Here is a 12,946-nt window from a genome sequence, read left to right as displayed (position 1 = left end):
GAATTTATTGAATTGTTTGTCTGTATTTTGTTGTATCCTGAGTTTCTGTAAGATCATTATTTTTATTTCCTGTTAAGGCATTTCATAAATACTTCTCTTTTTTTGGAATCTGCTTCTGAAAATTTATGTTCCTTTGGGGTGTCAAATTTCCTTGTCTTTTTATGTGTCTGGTGCCCATGGGTTGATATCTGCAAATCTAGTAGAACAGTCATTTTTCCCCTATTTTATCAAGTACTTTTGTAAAGAAAGACTTTTCCCTGAAGATGGGTCCTACGATGTCAGTTGGGTATGGTGCATTGCATTTAGCTATGGATGGATTCTGTAGTATGATCTCCATGTAGTTCTTCAGTTGAAATCCTTGTCCATGATGTCTGCTATTGTCTCTGTGGTCTAGGCTATACGAGTTTGTGATGGTGGTGGTGTGGTATTGCTTGAGGCTGTGTCACTGGGCTGGTCATCATGTTCGGTGCATTTGAGCACAATGTGCCAACAGGTTATGTGGTGGGCTCTCTGGAGGCCTGGGCTGTCACTACATTGACTGTTGGATTAGGCACAGGCATAGGCACAAGCCTTTTTCTTGAAATTGAGAGAAAAGTGAGGTGTTGCCTGTAATCCTAGCACTTTGGGAAGCCAAGGCAGGCAGATCACAAGGTCAAGAGATCGAGACTATCCTGACCAACACGGTGAAACGCCGTATCTACTAAAAATACAAAAATTAACTAGGCATGGTGGCGCATGCCTGTAGTGCCAGCTACTTAGGAGGCTGAGGCAGGAGAATCGCTTGAACCTGGGAGGTGGAGGTTGCAGTGAGTTGAGATCACGCTATTCTACTCCAGCCTGGCAACACAGTGAGAATCCATCAAAAAAAAAAAAAAAAAAAAAAAAAACAGAGGTGGGGAGGTGTTACCTTCTTTCAGGTCTAGTAAAGAGTGTCCCAGGAGAATCTCTAATTATGGACTTGTTTATGAAAAGAGATTATTGACATCTTATTAACCACCTGAGTAGTGGTGGTTGAAAAACAAATCTGGCCTGTCCGTCTGCGATATGGTGAGATTATTTTGGGGGGAGTTTGACCTAAAGTGTAGGTGTACATATGAAGATAGATATATTTGGTATAGACATATATTAAATCTAGAGCCTTCTAGAGCAACCTAGGCCAGCAGAACCCTAAGATAAAAATATGGTGTCTGAAGAAAATATGGTGGTGACCCTACAACATTTTAATTCTCTGATGATCTTGAAAGTGCAGAAGCAGGCTCCAGTGTTCCAATAGCTCCACATAAAGTTAATGAAGGTTAGCTGGGAGACGTAATTTAGGAAGCATCCTAGTCAGCTAACTGGTCAAGCAATAAATTGCCCAACCTAGATAAGTGGTTGACAACATACATCTTTGGTGACATTGTTGAGGAGCTTGGCTGTATTATATGAGTGGGCTTTTAAAGACAGAGATAACTAAACAAATCTGGATACCATCAGAAAACTAGGCTCATCAATAATACAGAATCCAACATACCCTTGGAGGATCTGAGCATCAAATTGAATAAAGTCAGGGCTATCTTCTCTATACTACCGTATCAGCAGCCACAAAAGAGGATATCTTTTCTCTCATTTCTTCTTCTTTGCCTCAATGGTAAAGTAACTAGAAATTAGGATAGAGAGAAAACATGAAGGGTGTTTAAAGGCAAAGTCATCTACTTCTATTCCAGATGCTTAATTAGGAAAAATGTTCAAAGAATAGATCAACCATCTTTGTCATCTTCTATTCTTCAAATTTCAAGTCTTTTCTGAGTAGAATGGAATGAATGATGATTCTGATATGAAAACTATGTTTTAAACTGAAATGAACTGTCTTTAAGAACCCAATGTAAACAAAATAATTATGTTTTTAACATAAGCTTCCCTGAAGGGTTCTGCCACCTTATTGGGAAGCAATAATTTTAATAAATAACACATTGGGAAGCATAACACATTAACAAGCAATAATTTTAATAAATATGTGTTTATATTAATACTTCAAATATTGGAGGTTCTCCAAGAAACCACTGGCACTATTTTATATTATTGTTTTCTGAGAAAAGTATGACCTTGAAGCTAAACTTTTGGATATGTATAGTGAGAACTTAGAGGAGAATTAAATTATATGCAACCTAACTAAGCAGTTTAAACATGAAAAATGTATTAACCATAGTTCACTTAAATGGTTAAACCATAAAGGAGGACACAGAACACCTTGATTATACTTCCAAGGTGTTGGTATTAGATTGTTTCAGATAACTGTACCTGCATCTTATTTGTCCTGACAGGGCACAGATTATTCTTTGGCCTAGGTTGATAAACCGAACTTCACCTTTATTCACAGTATGACCTATTCCTTCAGCAGAGTCTAGACATTTTGCAGCAATATTTCAGTGCTGCTTACTTAAACATATTTCATAGTTTGAGTGCACTAAATCTCCCTTTTTAGTCCTTGCACTCATACTTCTTATCTGCAAAGGAACAAAATACTTGAGAAATCTACTTGGTCACCTTATTCTGATGATCTAGTCGTATGACCTGTTTTTCCATCTTCTCTCGGTAATTTAGAGGAAAGTCCCTATCCAAATAATCTGTCAGATAATTCTTAGACAAAATTTAGACATTTCATCTCTGATGACCACTAGGTAGAATCCCCCCTACTGTGTTGGTTTCATAAATATCAGTGTTCATGCTGTGTGTGGGCTGATTCAGAGCTTTCATACACCTACAGTTCTATGCTAAAAATAAGAGGAAATCATTTGTTTCCTAGGCAACAATTTCATGGAACATGTAGAGTTCTCCTTTGAAGGTGTCCTAAATGGTGAAGTTTACTATTTGTAATATTAACATGTTCACTTAAAAAATACTATTAATGATGTGCTTTAACAATCATAGATTGCTAAATTAGGCAATGTTGACCAAGTTCAAACTTGTGCACAAGGAGGGCTAGGTGTTCTCTCTGTATAAACTCTATATAGAATGTATAAAAGGGGGTAGGGAATAAGGACAGAAGGAAGGAAGAAAGGTAGGAAGGAAGAGAGAGAAAACAAGAGAGAAAGAATCTAAAACTAAACACCAAACCCATAGGAGGATTTTCAGATTAAAACAAAATGCTTAGTATGATGATTGGTAGGTATTATATGTCCAATCCATGGTAGCTTTTAAATTTTGTTAAAATAAAAACAATCATTTCTGTGTAAAATACTTAGGAAAGCACTCAAGTGTTAAATGTATCATGAAATATAAGCTTAGTGTATATTATAATCAGGCCAAAGATAACAAGGAAGGCAAGACACTGATAGATCAGGAAAGGCGAACTCTTCTTTTGTTGGCTTAAATTTATATTAATATGTACAGATATACAGCCTAGGTAAATTATACCCACGTTTTCAAACTACTTAGCACCTCCTATATGAAAGGTTTTATATAGAGCATTTATATGCATTAACTCTTTAAATTCTGAGAACTCTAAAAGAAAGCTATCAGTGTTGATATTTTAAAGATATGAAACAGATGCTCAGAGATTTTAAGTGATCATCTGCAGCTTTCACAACTAGTAAATCTAGGATCTAGAATTCAAATTAGGTCAGATCCTTGATGTTTAACTACACACTATTCCAGAGGTCCTCTGCTTTATTTTTTCCTGAGGAAAGTAGATCTAATATTTCCATAAAAGCAAAAAGTAGCTAATAGAACTTGACAAAAGGATGTTTAGATAAATCAAGCTATAATTTATCTAATAGAGAAAGGAATCAAAAACATCTGATGCCCCAGGCTATCAGTAGGACATAAGTCAAAATTATAAATTATTTTGTTACTGCTTTTTCTCCAGAGAATTTTGGAGCTAGGTTAAAAACACAGTTTGATAAAGACATCTAATAGTGATTCATAGTATTATTATTTCAAACCTGAAACTTTCCTGGACTCATACCTAAGAAACACAGTTGCTACAGAATAAGGTCATTGAGTACTCCCGGGGAAAGCCATATCCTGTCGCTTTTACTTCTTCCTTCATCTCAAGTCTCTTTAAAAATAAGCCTCAGAAACTGATCCATTAAAACAAGACATGAAAAATAGCTCTTAAGTAAATTAAAACTTAACATTCAGCTAGTTGTATAAAACTGTAAAATTATTTCATTATGTTTACAATAGGCTTTAGGCTTTCTTATTTTGATATTCCTACATATTTTACATGAAAAAAACTTATAATAAATTTTAGTTGTCTTCTTGATTTATTTTTAAGGTGACAAAACCTAATTGTTCTTGTCAATTAGAAGCATATTTTCTTTTATTTTTATAGAGTTGGGTGTCATCTTCCTACAGGTTGGTGACATTGTGAATGTTTTCAGTTAACAACTGGCTTGGACACAGGCATTCAACTAGTTCAACTTTTCCAGCTTATTCTCTTAGATAACAGAAGTAAATGTCTCAGTTTTCTTTTTCAGTTTAAACACAGACGATTAGAGTCATGCTGACAAATAAGACACTCTGGGAGTTTCAGTTGATTCAATTCTGAAACGAAATATACTTTTGCTGAAATTGATTGAATATTTATGCCCTATTAACAGCGGTTTGGCCACATTACTTTGTGTGAGGTATTGTGAGGGCAAACACAGACCAAGAGAGAGAAACTTGGAAGAGTTATAGAGTTTTGTTACTCACAGTTCCCTAGGGAGAACACAGCATGCCATGCAGAGTCACTCAAGAGGAAATACCCAGACTGGTGTAAAATACACATACACACACAAATATATATATACACATATGTGTGCATACATATACATGTAAACATGTATGTATGTATGTATATACACATACACATATATGTATACATATACACATGCATGCATATATACATATACACATGAATTTATATATGTGTATATGTATATAAAATATATATGTAAAGTTATATAAAATTTTGTTTCTATTTAAATTCTTTAGACCTCCTTCTTCTTTATTGTGAGAAATAATTCATTTTGTTCAGGGAACAAAGCCAACCAGTTCCATTCTTCATTTTTCCTACTACTGAGACTGAGCCAGCCAAACCAATATCCTTGCCATCTCTCACAAAAAACTTATGTCTTCTCTGTGCACATAGAAATATCTCTCTGCTTTTTCCAATTCACATTTTTCTGCTCCTTCAGAAGGTAAAGAAAAATTTTGTGAAAAATTTTATGTCACTCTGATCTAGTAATTAGATCTGTAATTTATTACTCTGTACCATTTGGATGGTTGTGTGTGCTTCACAATCCTCATATTGGAGCTTACTCAGAATAGACATGTAATAAGTACTTGTTGAATGGTTTCAACTCTGCTTCACACAAGTGCCCTGTGGATACTTAATCATGAATATTCTGAGGGTAAAACCCTAACTGTATGGTTTGTCTCACATGCCTTAGTCCAATGATTACTTTAGTAATCATTTAAGCTGAGATCTAAAGGATGAGTAGGAAGGAGTCAGTAAATATTTTCACTTTACTTCAGTATTGCTCACCAAATTTCTAAATGTGATTTCAATTATTTGCTGACGTTCACATGATTATCTATTAGGTAAATCTACCTGGGGCATCAGATGGTTTTTAAATTTCAAAAAGTGACTCTAGAATGAAAACTAGAATGCTATGCAGGAACACAATGTTGATATTCAAAATTTCTTATTATTTCCAAAATACTTTCATCCAAAGACTACATGTAATTATTTATTTGCCTTGTTTTGTAGGAAATAGAAAAGAATTTTGGAAAAGTTAGCAATATCCATATTAGTGTTGCATTGATGACTATAATATGCTAGTCCTGAAGTTGTTAAGTGTATAAATTTACAGTTGTTTCTCAAAGAAGTATTTAAGTAATTGAACATGTGCATTGTAATCAGTTACATCATATATACTAATAGGGACTGTTGTTTATGATAGTCATTGTGTGTGTCCTATAGGTACTCTTTTGAGATTCACATAAGATAATGAATGCGAAAGAGCCATGGAAAGGAGAAAACATTAGGTAAATAACATGTTATATTTGTGACATTCTTTTCCAGTTTTCCTGTTGTTTAAATGTAAAAACATAAGAATTTTAAAGTGTTTCAAGAGAATATTTTAATCATGGATCAAAGTTAAGAAGAAAAGAAAGAAGGAAGATAAAAGATAAAACTCCAAATAAGATAGGTTGAAAAAATAATCAGCAATGGATAACTTGGATTCTATTAAAGTTATGAGTAGCAGAGTAAAATTGATTGGATAACTCAAAAATGTAAATATAACTAACGGCACTGAACATTTTAAAATGGTTAAAATGATACATTTTAGGTTATGCATACCTTATCACAATATAAAAAAGATAAAATGTATTTATATTTATGTTATGCATACCTTACCACTATATAAAAAATATAACATTTTTGTATTGTTATATATTTTTATATTATGCATACTTTACTATAAAAACATTTTAAAAGCTTAATAAACAGATTCTAGAAACATATTAAAAGTATAGTAAATCAATACCAGCCACAGTTTTCCAGGAATAAAATAATGTTTTATTATTGGGTAACCTATTAACAAATTTCCCTAGGAATGATAAATCAAAATAATCTCAAAAACGTTTATAGAAATTGTCAGAATTTAACATTTATTTTGTACAAAATAGCAATAATTAGAGATGTTATGCTGATTGACAAACAGCATTCTCATTAAAGCCAGAAACAAAACAAGGAAACTCTTTATTACCACCACTATATAGTATTGTCTGTGAGTTATAAGACAATACAATTAGATAAAGGAAAATAAGAGATATAAAAATTAGAGAGGATATAAAATTATTCTCTGGAGATCTTGTAATTATTTACTATAAAACAAAAGTTTTTCAAAACTTCGTAGAGTCAAAAATATTTATAAAGGATAAAATAATTAAGCTGAAAATTAATGTGCAAAAACCAATTAGTTTTAAGCAGTCAAAGAACACCACAAAAATATCATGAAGGTAAATTCCCATTTCAAATAAATGTTAAAAGGTAGTAAATATAACAAGCACAGGAGGACTCAGTGAAGAAAATTTTAGAAGACAAAAGGGATACAAAGGAAGGTGTTGGGGAATGCAAATAATGCTTTGAAATAAAATGTGTTAAAATATAAAGACAGTGATTCTGCCTAAATTGTTTAACATTTAACACCATGTCAATAAAAATGCTTTGAGATTTATTCGGTAGCTTGGGGGGTAGGGAAACATATATATATTTTCTTTTTTTGTAAAGTAAACAATCAGTAATAACCAGGATTTTTTTTTTTTTAAATGAAAAGATACATACTGAGGAGAGAATAGCCTTATTAGATGTTGTATTAGTCAAGGTTCTCTAGAGGGCAGAATTAATGGAATATATATGTATATATATACTATTATATATATTCTATATAAATTCCATACATTCTATTATATATATATTCTATTATATATGTATACTTAATAAACCCCTATATTTTTTCTATTTCCTACAAAATTCTTTTCTATTTCCTAAAAACAAGGCAAATAAGTAATTACATGTAGTCTATATATATTATAGGAGTTTATTAAGTATTAACTCATATGATCACAGGGTCCCATGATAGGCCATCTGCAGGCTGAGGAGCAGGGAGAGCCACTCTTGAGTTCCAAAACTAAAGAACAGAGTCTGATGTTCAAGGGCAGGAAGCATCCAGCACGAGAGAAAGATGTAGGCCAGGAGGCTAGGCAGTGTCTCATTTCACATTTTTCTGCCTGTTTATATTCTAGCTATGCTGACAACTGATTAGATTGTGACCACCCAGATTAAGGGTGGGTCTGCCTTTCCCAGCCCACTGACTCAAATGTCAATCTCTTTTGGCAACATCCTCACAAACACACTCAGGATCAATTGTTTGTATCCTTCAGTCCGATCAAGTTGACACTCAGTATTAACCATCACAGATATTATGTCAGAAAACTATAATAGTTTATACTGTATGATATGAACAAACAGATCAATGGACCAGAATATAAAGTCTAGAACAGTAGTGAGTAACTAGAACATTAGTAAAGTCTTAGCACTTTTAGGATGGAGAATTCTTTTTTGTCAGATGCTCTCTGGTGCATTGCAGGATTTAACAACATCCATGGCCTTTACCCAAAAATGCCAATCTCTCTCCCTAGTTGTGGCAATCAAAAACATCTCCAGACACTGCCAAATGTCCCCAAAGGGGCAAAGTTACCCTTATTGAAGACCTACTGATATAAAAATTTATCCAAATGTAATTGGCTATTTATATACAATAAACATGACCTTCAAATTAGTAGAGAAAAAATAGATTATTTAATTATATGGTTGGTAAAAGTGAATAGAATTCTGGAATAAATAAAAATAGATCTATACTTCACACTTTAGAACAAAACAAATTCTGATAACTCATAGAATGAAATGGAAATAGATATGAAATATAAACTATAAAAGTCTTAGAAGAAAATAAACAATTTGATTATTCAAAATAATCTTTCTAAATAGGAATAAAACTCAGAAGTCATATTAGACAAGATTAAGTTTGATCCCTTAAAAATTTTTTAAAATCTCATTTTATCAACAAGATAAAGTCAAGAGATAAATGGGAAACTAGAAAAATTTTAACTTGAATCACAAGGAGCTACTTTCCTTGTTAAGAAAAGATTATTACAAATCAATAAAGAAAACAGGATGAACTCAAAACAAAAACTAGCAAAGATTAGGAATGGTTGACAGAAAAATTATATCTGGTTCTTAAGCATATGAAATAGTATTTTGACATAATCATAAAAAAGAAATGCAAATTAGGATCATTTTGATATATAATCTTTCTTATTTCCTTTTTGCCAAGATCACATGTGTGATGACATACTGCATTGGTGGATGTATGAGGAAGTAGCTGATCTTGAAAGATGGATATGTAGTTATTAGGAAAAGAAGGAGATAAAATTATGAGCACTTCAAAACCAAGTAATGCCTGCTGATGTGTAAGTTAAAACAACTAAGGAAGGAATTTTGAAAATATATTTCAAAATAACAACTGCAAATACCATTTGGACATATTCTAGAACATATTCACAGGCGGGCAAAATGATATATTTAATAACAATATTTGTTATATTGATAATATAAAAATTCTGAAATCAGCTTGTTTATAGGCACTGGTAAAACGTTACAGTATATCACTTCAAAGGAATGCTGTACATTCATGAAACCACTATAGTTGTACTGAATGAAACCACTATAGTTGTATTGAAAAATAAAAAAAATAAGATGTAGAACAGTATGCTTAATGTGCTATACTCAAGGACATAAGAAAATAGGAAGTATACTTACTTTTACTCATTAATGTATTATGTATTTTATATGGTATATCATGTGCATTTATAAGATATTCACAATGAGTAAATACAATCTTAAAATTCATTAAGGACATAGTGGCAAAACATCCACAGTCAGTACACAGGTATATCCTATGTGACTGCCTCTGTTGACTATTGAATGGAATTACCTATCACAGAATCACATATTACCAATGGAGGTGTCACAATTTTATCCTGGGTTCAGCAGTAGGAAGGGACTGGCTAGAATTAGTTTTGGCATCTTAGACCTACCACTGGGCTACTTAAAAGGTAAACTAATCACAAGCGTTGCAGGAGCATGGAAAACATGCACTACTTAAAAAAGATTTTCTGTTTTATACTTGCTATTTGAAAATAAATATTGAAGCATCTATCATGGGGATAAATCAAAATATTGTAGCACTTTTTGGAGCTTTTTAAAATATAACTTTACATTTTCTTTTGAATTTTTTATGGGGGTGAACCTTAAGCTCCTTCCTTCTTTCTTTCTTCTTTCCTCCTCCTTTCCTTCTTTCTTTCTCTTTCTTTCTCTCTCTTTCTCCCTTTCTTTCCCCTCCCTCCCTCCCTCCCTTCCTTCCTTCCTTCCTTTCACCATTATTCATCCTAAAACAAATCTGTCCTGTTGTCAGATAGATATCATTCATTACATAACATTTTTTTCCTACACCTTTATGTTACACTAACCATATACTATCCACACTACCATTTCTTGCTAGGGTTGAATGTTCTTATGAATCTCAGCACATCTTTCTCATAATGAAAATGGCATAACCTGGACCTGATCATTTCCACTAGGGGAAAATAGGTGTTTGCTACACCTCAGGGCCCTGGAAGGTCACGCACTAGAATGCCTCCGTTTATCTGACTTTGAGGATCATCAGCCACCTCGATGCCATTGTTGTGTATGTACCAGGCTGCTTCTCAGAGATAGTGATGCCCATTCGAACACAGTATAACTTTGCCACCCTGTTTTGCCTACTGTGAGCAGAGATTCTGGTTGCATTTCTTCCTTGAAGGAAGCTCTATGACTTAGTTATTTTCCATAGTCCCTGTAAGTTTGACTCTTAACTGAGATAATCCCCAGTAGACCAACCATTAGACAAAATGAACCTAAAGCAGAGAGGATAAAGAATAAGGGAGTGAGAAGTTATTCATTCATTTACTCTAAAAATATTATTACATGCTAACTTAGTATCAGGCATTGTGCTAAGTGATAGAAATACTGAGATGGGTAAGGCTGAGTTGCTCTTCTTATATACTCAAATATTATTAGGGTAACTTTCATCAAAATTAGTTTCAAAATTTCATAGAAACTGCCGGAGGCTTCATCTACTGATGTTTTCATGCATTTAAAAAACTTCATCAATGGCTACATTTTATTAGTCTGGGTGTTGCTTTTTGATGATGTTTCTTTGATATCTACTGTAATTAGTTACCACAGGATGTAGGCTCTTTGATTTCACAATTCAGCTTAAAGAGAAGAAAGGGCTTTTTCAAAACACCTGAAAGAGTTTTGCCACAGCCCTCCACTATAATCCCACTCTCCTATGCCAGTTATATATTTTTGACTTTCAGTATATGTAACTGCATACTGTACTGTGGCTTTCTAACATTTGACCTCGAGATCTTAAATTTGTGTTTTGTGAATACATCCAAAGTGCTTGTAATCTGCTCTTATGTAGCATGTGGACATAATCTTGGCACTCATCAGATCATATTATCACTGTTTTCCCCCTCAATGACTCGCAGTTAAATTTGAATTTCAGTAAAACAGCCTTATTTTTAGTGTAAGAATGTCCCATGAAATCTTTGGGACACAGAGTTATGCAATTTTCATTATGAATGTATACATTAAAAAAATTCATTAATCTGAAATTCGAATTTAACAGCTTCCTGTATTTTGTATGAAAACTCTATTTTAAAGATGTATCATAGCCTGAAGATTCTATAATTTTATCTTTAAATAGCATTTAACAATAAAGGACATGATTTAGTCCATAGCAATCAGAATTTTTAAAAAGTAATCAACCTTTTTATCAAGTCCTGTAGTCTGGGTTATATTCTTATATCTATATCTACATACATATATAATTATATATGTATATGTATTATGTGCATATATATGTAATCTGCTGTAAATTTTTTTAACCACAAATCTGAATAGGTCTTCATTTCAATTTTTTTCTCATGAATTAATGGGTTATTGGAGTAAACGAAAGGCAACTTTAAGGATGTCAATTCATATATTCATTCAGTAAATATTTATTAAGTGGCTAAAATGTGGCAGACATGTTCTAAGCAGAGATGGTGACATGATAGAAAAAAATGATCATTCATAAAGATAAAATTGGCCATATGTTCATAGAAATAAAATGAAATCATTAAAATAAATAGTAAATGACTATATAGTGTGAAATTGGGTGATTATAGACATTTGTAGAACTTTGGAACAAAATTGACCTGATTCATATTTTAAGGCAGGGAATTTGTCAAGATATATGAGTGAGGTAGAGATTATTAAGCTTACATCAGAAAGCCACTACTGTTTACTCTTTACATTAATTCAATGTATTATTTACTTTTTCTAATTGGAAATTGATTACTGTAATACAAGATATATAATGATCAAATAGAAAAATAATTAGGTTAAAATTTTGAACTAATAATTATGGATTGGACAAAATTGAAAGCTCAGATTTAGATAGCACATGTTTCTGGTTGAATAGACCAGGGTTTCTAGGAAACTTTCTGAATTGTATTTTTCAGATTATTTAATGCAGGAGAGTCATATTTAGACTTTGTTGCATATAAAAATAAAAAGTAGTTATTGGTTATTACCTTATCCCCCAGTAGCAAAACTTATGCTCCAAATAGGTTTCTGTTTTCTCGCTAGCTCTCGATTGGTTTACAGAGTCCATGTTTCATGAAAGATGGAAATCTAAGTTTATAACCATTTACTCAGGAATAAATACAAGGCTATATTATTCTATCTATATATCTCTAAATATTTAATTTATGGTGCTCAATATGTCTTATTTCTCTTCCTTCTAATGCGCTATTGATAGTTTATTTATACCTAACTTGAAGGCATTTAAGTTACAGACAATTTTCCTTGGATTGCTTCAGTAATGGAGGAAAGATTCTGAAAACAATTGATGAGAGAAAATAAATTTTTCTTATCATTTAAAAGACTCAGGAAAATGGTCACTATGGAAAGAAGACGTGAGTCCATGGAACATCAAGAGATCAGAAGAGAGGTCTTGAGCTGAGACTCTCAGTCTTAAATTTGGAAATTTGACATACATTTTAACCCTCATTTGATGATAACTTCTTTATAAATTATGAGGTTTATTTTAGATTACATAGTCCTTGGATTTTTAAATTTTTGCGTAATTCTCTGTGGTATTTGCTTTCTCTTTTTCTTCCTTCTTACCTTCCTCCCTACCTTCCTCCCTGTCTTCTTCCCACACTTTATTGTCACATTCTCTCTTTTTTCTTCTTTCCTTCCTCCCTCCCTCCCTCCCTCCCTCCCTCTCTCCCTCCCTCCTTCTCTCCCTCCCTCTCT

The sequence above is a fragment of the Piliocolobus tephrosceles genome, chromosome 13 (genome assembly GCF_002776525.5).
Source record: "Piliocolobus tephrosceles isolate RC106 chromosome 13, ASM277652v3, whole genome shotgun sequence".
NCBI classification, from domain to species: domain Eukaryota; kingdom Metazoa; phylum Chordata; class Mammalia; order Primates; family Cercopithecidae; genus Piliocolobus; species Piliocolobus tephrosceles.
This window is presented reverse-complemented; position numbering follows the sequence as displayed.